Raw genomic sequence first — 16,394 nt, forward strand, 5'->3', positions numbered from 1 at the left:
TATTACTTTCATCATTTTTAAAATGATTTTTAGAGGAAGGAAATAAATGCTAAATAAATTAGAAGACCTGCATCAACTGGTTGCATATTCTCTTTCTGGAAGGAAAGTCTGCTTATAACATCTAATTAACGTCAGGACGTTGCCTCATAAGTATAAAATCAGGTAAAGGGAAATGAGTAATATTAATGAACAGCCTCATCATGTTATGATGGGCTCCATAAGGAACCAGAAATCATTACATTAGCTCATCAGGGCAATCACCCCAAGTCAGAGATGGAGATCACTAACACGCCCTTACATTTTGTATCTTTTTTTCCGATTCCATCTTTCAGTGTGAAAATATTATTGCTTACCAATATAATTAAACTACACATTATATTTTTATCATTTTAGGTTCCTTAATGATATAATTATCATTCATCATTAAGCATTAACATCATTCGTATATTACATAGTCATTATGTATTATATCATTATTACTAGTGCAGTCATCATTATTAGTAATAATTAGCCATACTTGGCATTATTCATTCACTATAATAACACCACTCATCATTAACAAAAGTTTCATATACAACAGATATCCCTCAGGCTGCAACCCTTCTTGATGGAGATTTTAGGAACATCCCAATTCACCAGTAGCAACTAATGAAGGATTAAAACCCTCTTCCCTTGCCCTCAGGGCAGAACATGGCAATAGGTCATGGAATTCTTTCCAATGGACCAGATGCAGCTCTAGAATCTTTTTCATCTCAGCACTCCTGGCAGCCATGACCAGTTGGTATAAGGTTGGCATAGGTAACACTCTGCCTTTGACATCTCAGGAACATACAGAAGCCACCTGTGTAAGTCTGGGTCCTTCAAGAAGCAGACGCCAAGATGGGATTGGATGTAAAAGTAGAGTTATTAGAGGAAATGCCATTGAGGGAAAATGGAGTTGACGGAGGCGTCCCAAGGCAATGCCGGTCTGTACCCTAGGAAGGAAAAGCCAGAAGAAACTAGGAAGGGAGGGAAGAAGGGTGAAAGGAAATTACTTCTTAGACTTCAGCACAGTTCTGAGAAAGTTTCAACGGAATGATGGGCAGTCCTTGAGCCAAAGTGACCCTTCAGAGGAAGCCGGCATCTTACAGGTATGGGCTGGCTTAATTCCTCTGCCACACTCGGTCAGAGGCTGAGAGCCACCAAGGCAGAACACAACCTCAGTACCAACTTGGTGATGGATTGCAGAGCATAGCAGCTCGTCTATGGGTCACTTATGTGCCCCGAAGGAGGAAATCTGAGAGATGCCTTTTCAGGGCCACCACAGGCTTCTGTTTGCACGGCATAGGTCTACATGTCCTTCTAAGTGGGAGGATCACCCTCTCCGTGGTCCTCACAGGCCTTTCTTCCCAAGGAGAAAATTCAGGAAAGAGAAGTAAGGGAATAAAGCCCCGCCCCTGACGCTGCATTAGATCTCAGGGCCACAACCGGAATGTCTCCTCTTCCTCCTCCCCCATCCATTCTAAATGACACCTCACCTTAGCACGACTTGCCTTGGCAGGGCTTGTCTGGTGGTAGGACTCAAACCTTCATTCCTAAGGGATATGATCTCACAATCATACTCTTCTCGGGCTGTGGTTGCTGTCCAAGTCCATTAGCAGTTACAAGGGGGCAAGGAAGTACCAGGAAGCTGCCGGAGTAGATCACGCACACATTCCTTCCTCCCTGCCTCCATTGTTTAAAGCAGCACGATCTCCTTCTAATGGCCAGGGTTAATTATCCCTGCCCAATTGGTGACTGCTGATTCCTAGGCACAAAAAGTCCCCAGTGCCCTGGCAGCAGCTATAAGTTATAGTTCACTGGATACAGGCTGTGTCCTTTGCCAAGAATATGCCCCATTTGGGGACTGGAACCTCCAAGCTGCAAAGCCTAGAGCTGCAGGGACAGGAGGCACCAGCCCCCAGTGGGTCATTAGTAGTGATGATACGTGAAGCAACACCTGTTTCCACACCCTTGATTCCCAGATTGATGTACTCTTCCTATTAAGTGCACAGCACTATAGAGACAGGGGTCCCTGGTTTAGTGCACATACTGCGTCTTGAAGGCTGGCATTCCATGCTTTCAGAGTATTGCCTCCCATTGGCCCTTCTGCTTTCCACAGAGCTGACTTCCTCAGGATGGTGTGATAGTCATAGCCATAGCAGAGGCCAACTCCATCCACCTCCTTCACTGGGAAGTGGGCGTCCTGGTTGGATGCCTCTGTCTCTGCTGCTGCATGAACACACTCTGTTCATGTGCCCATAGGCTAGTTCTGAGGTGGCAGTGGCAATCTGACCCATGTCCGTTGGCCAAGTCATTTTGTCTACTTGTTCGGGGCTTCTTCTGTGATGGACGCCTTCTGGTGGACATTCACTTACATAAAATGTCTCTACCCCAGACTTTTGTGTTCCGATCTTCCAGTTTTTTTTTCCTTTCAGGCCACTGACCAGAGAGCCAGGCCAATGACCACTGTCAAGGAACTGTAAATACTTTCACCTCAGGCCATTTCTTCCATATAGAGTTGATGATAAGGTGCACTGCTTGCAACTCGGCCCACTGGAAAGATATTCCCTGTCCACTGTCTTTTAAGGCCACCTCACCCATTTTCAGCTTGTACCCACATACCTAGTCACTTATCCATAAGCCAAGCTCAAGCTTTCTCTTTCTCCTTCATCTGGCTTTATGCGAACCCTCATATGAGCACAGGTGTGAGATGGGAGAGAGAGGGATGCTGGTGCATCTGTTGAGGATGCTAAGGATAAGGACCTGGGGCTGCCTGTTCGGACAATATATTCATAACCTCTGGTGCTACCCAGGCTTGATCTTGCAGGTATCATTTCCATCTCTTGGTGAATTACCCTTGGGCCCATTCCACTTCATGACTTGGAGGATTCAACAGAACCCGAACAATGATAGGCAGTTTCTAGTCCACAACCCTTATCTCCATCAACACCCTATCCCTACCCTTCAATATCTGTTTCTCAAAAATTTCAAATTTCCTGCCACTTGGCTTGGTCTTATTCCAGAATTGCAGGTGCCTGTTCTGTGAATCTTCCACTGGGTTTTGCCAAAAACTCTTCTCTTTTCTCACTACATCCTTCTCAATACTGAGACTTCCAAAGAGGCAGGGTCTGCCTAATTGTAGGAACCAAAGAGCAGGACTGCTGTTTCGGCAGCAGAGCATTTCCTGCTCTGAGCCCTGCCCAAATCTGGCAGTTTTCTAAGTCACCCAGTATGCCGGCCAGAGTAATATGCTTATCTGTGGAATGTGTTATCTATCTCCTGAGCCCCAAAAAGCCAACCAGGGTGCTGAACTTCCTCTATATTGTAGGAATGAAAGATGCACCCCTGTATCTTTTACTTTGGAAAAGATATCCTGGCATGCTCCTGATCATCGGACCCCCTAAAAACCTCACCGAAGTGGCAGGAGCCTGAATATTCACAGGGTGCATAATGGAGCTCCTGCTTTCCACAGCCTCACTATTCCTTCCCCTGATTGTAGGGAGCCATGAACAATGTGGCCTGCACTGCAGCCTGAGCCCATTGCCGAATCCTTCCCTACTGAGAACAACTCAGAAATTTCCACTTCACTGAGTGTTGTCATTGCTCTTTCCAGACTTCTCTAAGAACTGCCTAGCCGTGAGTTTGCCCCATTCCCTGAGGTTTTTGAAAATATTAGATCCTGAGAAAGTTAAATTCCCGGCCCTGTATCAAGTACTCTCAAAATATACTCCAAGGTATATGCCTCTGGCTCCTACTGGTATGTGCCAGAGAATTCTGGCAGCTTTTCTGGTGTGCAGTTTCTTTTCTTCTTCGTCATTCCTAGCGTGTGTCCACCCAGGCTATGCTGGGACTGATGTTTCGTTATCAGACAAGGAGGAAGTGAGGCCAGCTGTAGAGGGGAGCCTGTCTTCCTTGTGAGGGAGAGGTCTCTGCAGCATCTTCTAGGGGGACAGAGTGCTGGCTTTTATCAGGGAAGGGTGGGACACCTCTGCAAACCTAAAGGATGTGGCAGCGTTGGGGTGGGAAGGGGAAACCTGCAGAGAAAATATACTCAGGAACATCCATCTACATGTCCTTATCCTAGCTCTCAGGTTAAGGGTCCCCCAACCAGCACCTTGACCTTGGCAGGAGAGATCTGTCTTGGCTGAACATTCTAACATCTGAGGAATCTCTGCAATTCTATCTGATTCTCAGTCTGTTCAACTGTGTCTATCTCCCACACTATGGAGGTAAGAGCCTCTTTGTAAGCTACCCAAGAGACCCTCTGGTTCTCACACTTAGCCATTAACTGCTTACTAATGGCTTTGAGCCTTTCATTATCCTGCTGGTATCAATAAAGCTTAGCAGTCATCAGCCAACTCTGCTGTCTTTGAGGACATTGTTCTCACCATAACTTTAAAACGCATGAATCATCACATCTGCAACAGCTTTCCCTCTTCAGGCGGGATATCTCCCTAGGTCACTATCAATGAAATATGTAGCACTTGAGTCACCACTTCATGCTAAGGATTGTCCTTGCCCCATCTATCAATCAGGTTAACACCCTCTGTGCCCACTAAGTGATCAGTGGGTTGGTCCCAAATTGCAATCTTTTCTTGGATCATTCTTTGGGACTCATTGTGTTAGTCCAGGTCATCTGAAAAACAGAAGCCAGGATAGAATTAAGTAAGTGTAAGAGATTTCTTGGGGCAAATGCTGGTGAGGGAAAAATGGGGAGCTGGAGGAAGCTGGGAGATCCATCAGACCAACTCGGATCCCATCCGTGTGCAGGAGAGAAAGAACATCTCAGACAACAGCACTGTTTTGGCAAGCCCAACAGGAGTCCTTAAGCCAATGGTATCCTTCTGAGGACTCCTGTGTCTTCGAAAAATGGACCTGCCTTTGTATCCCTGCCATGAGAAGTCACTGGGAATAGTTCAGGGGAATGGAGCCTTAGCATGGATAGAATATAAAGGTCAGAGCACAGCAGCAGAGAGGCCTTTGGTTAATTATCTTCCCTGCAGTAAGTGACCAGGGAGGCACCGGCTCCTGGCTGCCAGGCCATGTCTTCCCCTAGGGGCATTTGTGTTCACAAAAAGCCCTTCTCAGCCATTGTTGAAATGCTAATGCTTACTTGGCTCAGTTGGAGAAAGGGATAATTTTGATCCTTATACTTAAAACTGGGGAAGAAAAATTAACCTAATTGGAGTTTGAGCTGACAATAAGCAATAAACTTAAAAGTAATATTAAAATACGAATGAATACTGTGTAAATTTTTTTTAAGATTTTATTTATTTATCTGAGAGAGAGAGAGACAGAGCATGAGCGGGGGGAGAAGAGCAGAGGGAGAGGGACAAGCAGACTCCGTGCTGAGAGCAGAACCCCACACATGGCTGGATCCCAGGACCCTGAAACTGTGACCCAAGCTGAAATCTAGAGTCAGATGCTTAACTAACCGAGGCATCCAGGCGCCCCATATTAGTGAATAGTCTTAAGTTCAGTAGTCAAATTTATACTCAAAAAAACTACTTTAGAAGTTTTAAAAATATTTCGACATACAAATATCTCATGTGTATTTATACACCTTTTATTTTGAAAGAAATATTTTCAATACAAAAAGCCTAAATTCATACAAAAAGTAAATAATAGGTTGATTTTTGTGGAACTAAGGATTTTTTTTTTTAAAGATTTTATTTATTTATTTGAGAGAGAGATTGAGAGCGAGAGAGAGAGCATGAGAAGGGGGAGGATAAGAGGGAGAAGCCGACTCCCTGCTGAGCAGGGAGCCCGATGCGGGACTCCATCCCAGAACTCCAGGATCATGACCTGAGCTGAAGAGAGTTGCTTAACCACCTGAGCCACCCAGGCGCCCGAAGGATTATTTTTAAAAAAGATTTCCTATGTGATGTATTGATGAGCAAGCTGCTAGTATATTTATTTAATAATTTAAAAGTATTTGATTTTACTCGACCACAAGTTATATGTATATATCATATCCTTTTTTTTAAGATTTTTATTTATTTATTTGACAGACCGAGATCACAAGTACGCAGAGAGGCAGGCAGAGAGAGAGAGCCTGATGCGGGGCTCGATCCCAGGACCCCGGGATCATGACCTGAGCCGAAGGTGGAGGCTTCAACCCACTGAGCCACCCAGGTGCCCCTATATCGTATCATTTTTAAGGATTTATTTATTTGAGAGAGAGCGCAAGTGAGTGAGTTGGGGGAGGGGCAGAAGGAGAGAATCTAAGCAGACTCCCTGCTGAGTGGGGAGCCCAAGGAGGGGCTTGATCTCACGACCCAAGAGATCATGACCTGAACAGAAACCAAGAGTCAGATTTTGTTTGTTTGTTTTTAAATAATAAATAAATAATTTATTTTTTTATTAATTTTTTTATTATGCTCAATCAGCTAGCACAAAGGACATCATTAGTTTTTGATGTAGCATTCTTAGCATAATGTTTTCCAGGCTTATCCATGTTGCAACACGTACCAGTGCTTCATTCCTTTGTAGGCCTGAATTACATTCCATTGTGTGGATATACCATTTTATGTTTATCTGTTTATCAGTTGATGGACATTTGAGTTATTTCCACTTCTTGGCTATTATGTACAATGCAGCTATGAACATTTGTATGCAAGTTTTTAAGTGGACACTTCTTTTCAGTTTTTTTGGATATATAAACACTTAGGAGTAGCATATTTGAGTCATAGGGTAATTCTGTGTTTAATTTTTTGAGGATTGTTGCCTACAATGGCTATACCTTCTCACCAGCAAGCAAATTACTTTTTCAAAAAATGATTTATTTATTTTGAGAGAGATACGGAGACCACCAGCAGGAGGGGCAGAGGGAGAAAGAGAGAGAATCTCAAGCAGACTCTGTACTAAGCCTGGAGCCCCACTCAGGGCTCAATCACATGACCCTGAGATCATGACCTGAGCTGAAACCAAGAGTCAGATGCTTAACCAACTTGCCACCCAGATGCCCCAAGGAAATTACTTTTACACTTCAAATATCTTGGGCACGTTTTTGGGCATAGAGATTAATAAAATTATTTTAATAGCTATTTAGTAGTCCATTACAAGAGGGCATAAAATTTATTTAATTAATCTCCTGATGATGAACATTGCATTGTTCTCAGTTTTTTACAATTTCAACTAGTGCTGTATTCCATTTTACACATATTTTAACAAGTAAAGTTACTTGTTCAAAAGAGATACTTGTTCTAATTCTTTTGTTGAGGCATACATAAGTGGCATATAATACACTGTACCCTTTTCAGATATACAACCTGATACATTCTGATTATGTTTACAACCATGAAACCATCAGTATGATCAAAATAATAAACATACATATCACCTGCAAAGTTTCCTTCCTTCTTTTACACCCAACCTCATCTTTATTCCTACCCCCAGGCAAACACTGACCTACTTTCCATCAATATGGGTAAATTTGCATTTTCTAGAACTTCATATCATTAATTCATATATTATATTCTCCTTTTTGTCTGCCTTCTTTTACTCAGCATGATTTTTTTTAAGGAATCCAAATGGTCTGTATCAATAATTAATTCCTTTGTGTTACGAAATAGTGTTCCATTGTATAAATGTAGTATAATTGTAAATATATTAATCACTTGATAGACATTGGAGTTGTTTCCAGCATCTGGCTATTAAAATCAATCCACTGTGAAAAGCTGTGTTCAGATATTGTCATATACATTTGCTTTCATTTCTCTTTAGCAATGGAATGGAATGACCAGATCATGGTGAGTATAGGTTTAACTTTTTCTTTCTTTTTTTTTTTTTTAAGATTTTATTTATTTATTTGACAGAGAGAGATCACAAGTAGATAGAGAGGCAGGCAGAGAGAGAGAGAGGGAAGCAGGCTCCCTGCTGAGCAGAGAGCCCGATGTGGGACTCGATCCCAGGACCCTGAGATCATGACCTGAGCCGAAGGCAGCGGCTTAACCCACTGAGTCACCCAGGCGCCCCTAGGTTTAACTTTTTAAGAAACTGTCAAACTGTTCTCCAAAGTGTTTGTTCCATTTTACACTCCTTCACATCCTCGTCAATCCCTGGTATGGTCAGTTTTTCTAATTTTTGCCATTTGAATAGGCGTGTAAGGGTAATTTATGTGATTTTAATTTGTATTTCCCTAATGCCTAGGGACATTGTGTATCTTTCCGTATGTTTATTCACTATCCATATCTCTTAAGTAAAGTTGCAAATCTTTGCCTATTTACCAATTTTTTCTATTACCTTGTTTGAATTTTCAGAGTTCTTTATACAAGTCCTTTATCAGCTATGTGATTTGCAAACATTTTCTCCCATTCTGCGGCTAGTCTCTTGGTTCTCTTAGCAGCGTCTTTCAAAGAACAGAAGCTTTTAATTTTGATAAAGTTCAATGTATCAGTTTTTTTTCCTTATAAATTGTGCTTTCTGTACCATTTCAAAGAACTCTATGCCTAACTCAAGGTCACAAAGATTTTCTTCAATGTTTTCTTTCATAAGTCGTCTAATTTTATGTATCGTATTTAGGTCCATGACCCATTTTTGTACATCCTGTAAGATATGGATCCAATTTCATTATGTTACAACAGAATATTCAGTTGTTGAACCACTATTTTTTGCTAAGACTCTTCTTTTTCACTGATTTACCCTGACGTCTTTGTGGAAAAATCAGTTATCCACCTATGTGCGGGTTTATTTCTGAGCTCTGTTCTGTTCTATCGCTATATGTGTCTATCTTGGTGCCAATACCACACTATCTTGATTAATAAGTCTTGAAATCAGGAAGTGTTAGCTTCTCAATTTACATATTCTTTATAAAGTAATTTTGCTATTCTAGTTTCTCTGCATTTCCAAATGAATTTGAGAATCAGTTTCTCAATTTCTGCAATAAAGCCTACTGGGATTTTGATGGGATTGTGTTCAATCGATATACCCGTTTCGGGAGAAATTACATTTTAACAATATTGAGTCTTCCAAGCATTTATTAAATTCTTCTTTAATATCTCTCATGAGTTGTAGTTTTAAATGTACAAGCCTTGTACATCTTTTTTTCAAATTTATTAAGTAGTTCATAACTTTTATATTATTGCAAATCATGTTGTTTTTATTTTGATTTTTCATATTTTATATCTTGCCAAAATCGATATCCATATATGCATATGTATTATAGACTACGTATATTTAATAGTTAGTAGGATACCCTATTTTGGCTTTTTTTTGTTGTTTTTTCGCTGGCTTTTTTTTTTATAAGGAGCCATATTTACTTATTCCTCAAGAAATTTTTTTTCTATTTTTAAAGTGTAACATAAAGCCAGAAAAATACAAGATACACAGGCATATTTAAATAAAATACACAAATAAGTAAACAAATACGTGAAATACAAAAGTCCTAAGCTTGATAATTTACCACAAAATGAACACAACTAGAAAAAAAAAAATGAACACAACTATGTAACTAGTCCACTGGCCAAGAAATAAACATTATTAGCCTTCCTAGATAGACACCCCACCGAGCTCCCAAAGTCTGACTTGACTCATCTTGCCTCCCCAGAGTTTATCACTTTCCTGACATCTAACTATAAAGACTAGCTTTGCCCATTTTTAAAACTTAAAAAAAATTTTTTTTAAATTAATATAAAATGTATTATTTGCTTCACGGGTACAGGTCTGTGAATCATCAGTCTTACACAATTCACAGCACTCACCATAGAACATACCCTCCCCAATGTCCATCACCCAGCCACCTGTCCCTCACCCGCCCCCCCACCAACCCTCAGTTTCCCGAGATTAAGAGTCTCTTAAGATTTATCTCCCTTCCCAGTCCCATCTTGTTTCTTTTTTTCCCTCGTTTCCCCCCCATAACCCCCTACCCTGCCTCTCAAATTCCTCATATCAGAGAGATTATATGATAATTGGTTTTCTCTGATTGATTTATTTTTCTTAGAATAATACCCTCTACTTCCATCCACATTGTTGCAAACGGCAAGATTTTGGGATTTTTGATGGTTACATAGTATTCCATTATATATATACACACACACACACACACACACACACACACACACACACACACCACATCTTCTTTATCCATTCTTCTGTTGATGAACATTTAGGTTCTTCCCACAGTTTGGCTATTGTGAGCATTGCTGCTACAAACATTCAGGTGCCCATGTCCCTTTGGATCACTACATTTCTATCTTTAGGGTAAATACCCAGTAGTGCAATTTTGGGGTTGTAGGGCAGCTGTATTTTCAACTTTTTGAGGAACCTCCAGATGGTTTTCCAGAGTGGCTGCACCAGCTTGCATTCCCACCAACAGTGGAGGAAGGTTCCCCTTTCTCAGCATCCTCGCCAACATCTGTTGTTTCCTGACTTGTTAATTTTAGCCATTCTGACTGGTGTGAGGTGGTATCTCACTGTGGTTTTGATTTGTGTTTCCCAATGTTGAGCACCTTTTCATGCGTCTGTTGGCCATTTGGATGTCTTCTTTGCTGAAATGCCTGTTCATGTCTTCTGCCCATTTCTTAGTTGGATTATTTGTTCTTTGGGTATTGAATTTGATAAGTTCTTTATAGATTTTGGATACTAGCCCTTTCTCTGGTACATCATTTGCAAATATCTTTTCCCATTCTGTCAGTTGTCTTTTGGTTTTGTTGACTGTTTCCTTTGCTGTGCAAAAACTTTTGATCTTGATGAAGTCCCAATAGTTCATTTTTGCCCTTGCTTCCCTTGTCTTCGGTGATGTTTCTAGGAAGAAGTTGCTGTGGCTGAGTTCAAAGAGGTTGCTGCCTGTGTTCTCCTCAAGGATTTTAATGGATTCCTGTCTCACATGGAGGTCTTTCATCCATTTGGAGTCTGTGTGGTGTGAGGAAATGGTCCAGTTTCATTCTTCTGCATGTGTCTGTCCAATTTTCCCAGCACCATTTGCTGAAGAAATTGCCTTTTTCCCATTGGACATTTTTTCCTGCTTTGTCAAAGACTAGTTGACCTTAGAGTTGAGGGTCTATTTCTGGGCTCTCTATTCTGATTGATTGATCTCTGTGTCTGTTTTTGTGCCAGTACCATACTGTCTGGATGAGTACAGCTTTGTAATAGAGCTTGAAGTCTGGAATTATGATGCCACCAACTTTGGTTTTCTTTTTCAACATTCCTCTCTATTTGGGGTCTTTTCTGGTTCCATATAAATTTTAGGATTATTTGTTCCATTTCTTTGAAAGTTGATGGTATTTCGATAGATATTGTGTTAAATGTGCAGATTGCTCTAGATAGCATAAACAGTTTCACAATATTTGTTCTTCCAATCCATGAGCATGGAACACTTTTTCATTTCTTTGTGTCTTCCTCAATTTCTTTCATGAGTACTTTACAGTTCAGATTCTTTACCTCTTTGGTTAGGTTTATTCCTAGGTATCTTATGGTTTTGGGAGTAATTGTAAATGAGACCAACTCCTTAATTTCTCTTTCTTCTGTCTTTCTGTTGGTGTATAGAAATACAATGGATTTTTGTGCATGATTTTATATCTTATCTTGACACTTTACTGAATTCTTATATGAGTTCTAGCAGTTTTGGAGTAGAGTCTTTTGGGTTTTCAACATAAAGTATCATATCATCTGCAAAGAGTGAGAGTTTGACTTCTTCTTTGCCCATTGGATACCTTTTATTTCTTTTTATTGCCTGATTGCTGAGGCTAGGACTTCTAGTACTGTGTTGAATAGCAGTGATGACAGTGGACAGCCCTGCCATGTTCCTGACCTTAACATTAAAGCTCTCAGTTTTGGGGGCACCTGGGTGGCTCAGTGGGTTAAAGCCTCTGCCTTCAGCTCGGGTCATGATCTCAGGGTCCTGGGATCGAGCCCCACATCAGGCTCTCTGCTCCACGGGGAGCCTGCTTCCTCCTCTCTCTCTGCCTGCCTCTCTGCCTAGTTGTGATTTCTCTCTGTCAAATAAATAAAATATTTTTTTAAAAAAAGGCTCTCAGTTTTTCCCCATTGGGAATGATTTTGGCTGTGGATTTTTCATAGATGGCTTTGACAATATTGAGGTATGTACCCTCTATCCATACACTTTGAAGAGTTTTGGTCAAGAAAGGATGCTGTACTATATCAACATGGAACCATAACACGTAGAAAGGATTTCTAGGTTCTGGGAGTACCATACTCTACACTTAGAAATATGGTTTGGCCCATTTTACCAAATATCAAGGAAGTCTCCCAATTTGAGTAAGCCCCAGAGTAGCAAAGGGCTCTAAAGCAAGTCCAGGCTGGAAGAAGCTCTGTCACTCTGCCATCTGACCCAGGAGACATTATGGTAGAGGTATCTGTGGTAGAAAAAGATGCCATATGGATTTTATGGCAAGTCCCAATGTAAGAGTCACAGTACAGGAGCACCTGGGTGGCTCAGTCAGCTAAGTGCCTGCCTTTAGCTCAGGTCATGATCCCAGGATCCTGCAATCGGCACATCAGACTCCCTGCTTAGCAGGGAGTCCACTTCCCCGCTTCCCCTTCTCCCTCTGCTTTTCCCTGTGCCACTCACTCATACTCCCTCAAATAAATAAAGTCTTTTAAAAAAAGTAGAGAGAACTACAATGCAGTTCCTTTGGATTCTGGAGTATGATCATGCCATTTGCTGCAGGTATTATAAATTTGAGGGACACCTAGCTGGTTCAGTTGGTAGAGCACACAGCTCTTTATCTTGGGGTCATGAATTCAAGCCCGTGTTGGGAGTAGAGTTTACTTTAAAAAAATCAAAATAAATAAATCATTTGAAAAACAGTTTCTGGTATACCATTAGCTTCCATGGAAAAGACAGAAATCTTGGCTGTTGGACATCAAGTGACTATATATCCAGAAATGCCTACCATGAACTGCGTTCTGTCAGACCCACACAGTTATAAGGTCAAGTGTGTTTGGCAGCATTCCATTCTGAAATGGAAGTGATGTATTTGGGATTGAGCACCAGAAAAGGCAAAGGGCAAAAGTAAGCTGCACAAGCAGCTGACCCAGGTTCCATGTCACTCACCACCATGGCACCATCATCTGTCCCACAGCTCACCCAGGACTACACAGGGGGACCTTTGTGAACAGCTCACAGAGAAGGAAAAAGACAGGACTTGATTCATGAATGATTCAGCTCAGTATGTGAGTACAAGTCAGAAATGGACTGCAGCTATACTAAATATCCACATCCACTTGGGGACGGCTCTCAAGACCAGGAGTGAAGGAAATTCTTCCCCCTGAATAGTTTCCCTTGGAGATCTTCATTCACTTTGTGTGAAGGGAAAGTGGCCCAAGGAAAGACTGTATAGACTCATGGACATGGACCTGTGGTTTGACTGTTTGGTCAGGATCTTAAAATGAGAAGGATTGGAACACTGAGTATAGGGAGGTCTGGGGAAGAAGCTTGTGGATGGACAAATGGGACGAGGCAAGAAGTGTGGAGATCTTTATATTGCTTATTCATATCCACTAGAGAGTAGTAATCAAGGGAGAGGCCCTAAGAAAACCAAGTCACTAGAACAACCCACACACAAATCTTAGAGTCTCAGAGCCTTTTTCCCAGAGGAACCTACCTATGGCAAATACACAATCTTTGGTTCTTTATCTGATTATATTCAGTACCAAACTGGATCTTTCCTCCCAAAATCATAATTCTGATATCAGAAGAGTGTCCATATTTTTCACATGTATATAAAATGGTACCATTTATACAAAGACAGGGAAAATATTATAATTGCTTTCATATACAGAAAATATTCCTGGTAGGACATACCAGGAACAATGAACAATTGGTGCCTTAGGGTAACAGAACAGTGTGATAGATTAAGATGGAGAATTTCTTACTGTACACTCTTACTTTTTCTGAAACCATGCACTATGAACTTCTAAATAAATTAGAAAAATTTAATTTGACCCAAAAATAAAATTCCAAAAGAGTGAGTCACTTTTTCAGACAAAATTTCTTTGCCCTCTTTCCTTATCATAATTCCATACTCACAGAAGTTGCCACAAAAGCCCTAATCCATCCATCTTCAGGAACTTCAAAATTAGTTTCAGGCAAACTCCACTTACACAAGCTCTTCGCTCTCCCTAGCTACTTCCCCTTTCCATCTCTATTCTTTGTCATCTTCTAGTAAAGCCTTCTTTTTTCTCATGCAAGCTCACTGATCTCCCCATGCTCTTCAGGCTCTTCATTTATTTGTTGTTCCACTCCGACCATTATCCGCATGAACTTAGGCTAGTAATAACACAAGCTTCTTCCTCCCAAGAGGTGAGGGGAGAGATTAGAAACAACTAAAATCTAATATATCTTTTGTTTTTGTTTTTGTTTTTTTTTTCTTATTTTACCATTTTATTTATTTTTTCAGCGTAACAGTATTCATTGTTTTTGCACAACACCCAGTGCTCCATGCAAAACGTGCCCTCCCCATTACCTACCACCTGTTCCCCCAACCTCCCACCCCTGACCCTTCAAAACCCTCAGGTTGTTTTTCAGAGTCCATAGTCTCTTATGGTTCGCCTCCCCTTCCAATTTTTTTTTTTAATAAACATATAATGTATTTTTATCCCCAGGGGTACAGGTCTGTGAATCGCCAGGTTTACACACTTCACAGCACTCACGATAGCACATACCCTCCCCAATGTCCATAGCCCCCCTCCCCCTCTCCCAATCCCACCTCCCCCCAGCAACCCCCAGTTTGTTTTGTGAGATTAAGAGTCATTTATGGTTTGTCTCCCTCCCAATCCCATCTTGTTTCATTTATTCTTCTCCTATCCCCCATAAAATCTAATATATCTTATTTTCTCATTATGACATCCCTTTTCAGCATCACTATCAGTTTTAATGTCTTGGTTTAATAGAGTATCTCCAGTGCCTAAGACAGGACCTGGCACATGATTGAGGCATATAATTTATTGAGTTAAATGAAAGGACAGAATTCGTAAATAAGCAATACTCTCTGTTCAGAGGTCAGTTCATTTTTTCTATGCAACCTTAAAATAAATGTTGCCACTCCCAGATTTTAGGAAGTCTGTGGCCCCAGTGTCTGTCCTTGGAAGTCCCCTAAAGGTGATCTGGAGAGACATGTTAGATGCTTCCCACTGTGGGGATATTTTTGTTGGTTCTGTTTTTGTTTTACCAGATCATTAGTTTATGTGAAAAGTATATAACTTAGGAACAGCTACATGGAGGAGATAGATACACAGGGCAAGTATGGAGAGCAGAGCAAGCGTCAAGGGGTGGGGCATTGAAGACCTTTCACACCCTCTCTGGATGCTCCATTCTTCCAGCACCTCCATGCATCCACCAAACCAGAAGCTCTCCGAACCCCATCCTTTGAGGGTCTTATGGACACTTCCTCACATGGGCGGGATTGATTAAAGCATTGGCCATTAGTGATTGAACTCAATCTCTATCTTCTCTGGGCAGGGTGGGTTCCCCTGGCAATCGACCCCCAGCCATGGGGGCTTTCCAAAAGTCAGGTCATTAACATAAACTCAGATGTGGTTAAAAAGGAACTTGTTGTGAATAACCAAAGACACCATTATTACCCATATTATCACGCTCTTTTCACTTAGGAAATGTCAAGAGTTTCTGGAGCTCTTAGGAGCCAGGAATAAGACAGACAAAGACCAACACCATGGTGATATTTAATGATACTGCAGGGGTGGCTTGCTGTGCTTCGTGATTTCTCTGAATTCTCTAATCTCTCCATCTCCTGTTATTGTTGCCGTTAAAAGCGTTTTGGCTTGGTGTCCGTGCACTCCACGCCTCTCTCAAATCAGCTGAAGGCTAGGGCTGCTAAATTGGAAAATGTCCTTGTCTCTCAGGACACTACTTCTGTAACTGCTTGATTTGTAGGTCTCCAAGCAGAAGAGTGAAAATTTTTAAATTTCCTCACAGTTCTCAAAGGAGGCCGGAGAGTAAAAGATTGAAAACACCAACACCTACCACACAGATTGGATATTCTTTCCTCCATGCTAACAAAGTGGAGATGCTAACAAAAATCAGATCATCTGCTTTCTCTGTTCTGTCCTTTCGCTCCTGCCCAGGAAGCAAAGGTCTAAATACTGAAAAATCACTAATTATATTCTGAATCCCTCGTATAGCTGCAATTGTGTATTAGTGAAGAGCTTCAAGCTGAAGCCTGCTTTCTATTTAGCAGAAAACTCCCCCTCCTGCTTATTCAGAAACTACTATATCATTTATTTATCACACACCCGCCATATGCTAGACACTATGTTATTTTCTTTCACATAAGTGACTTCCTTTAATGTATCTCTTTGTGTGTGTGTGTGTGTGTACATTTATTCATTCATCACACAACTGGTAGCAGGAGAAAAAAAATTCTAACAAGGATTTATCCTTCTTGACTTGCTGG

Source organism: Meles meles, chromosome 2 (assembly GCF_922984935.1).
Source record: "Meles meles chromosome 2, mMelMel3.1 paternal haplotype, whole genome shotgun sequence".
NCBI lineage: Eukaryota > Metazoa > Chordata > Mammalia > Carnivora > Mustelidae > Meles > Meles meles.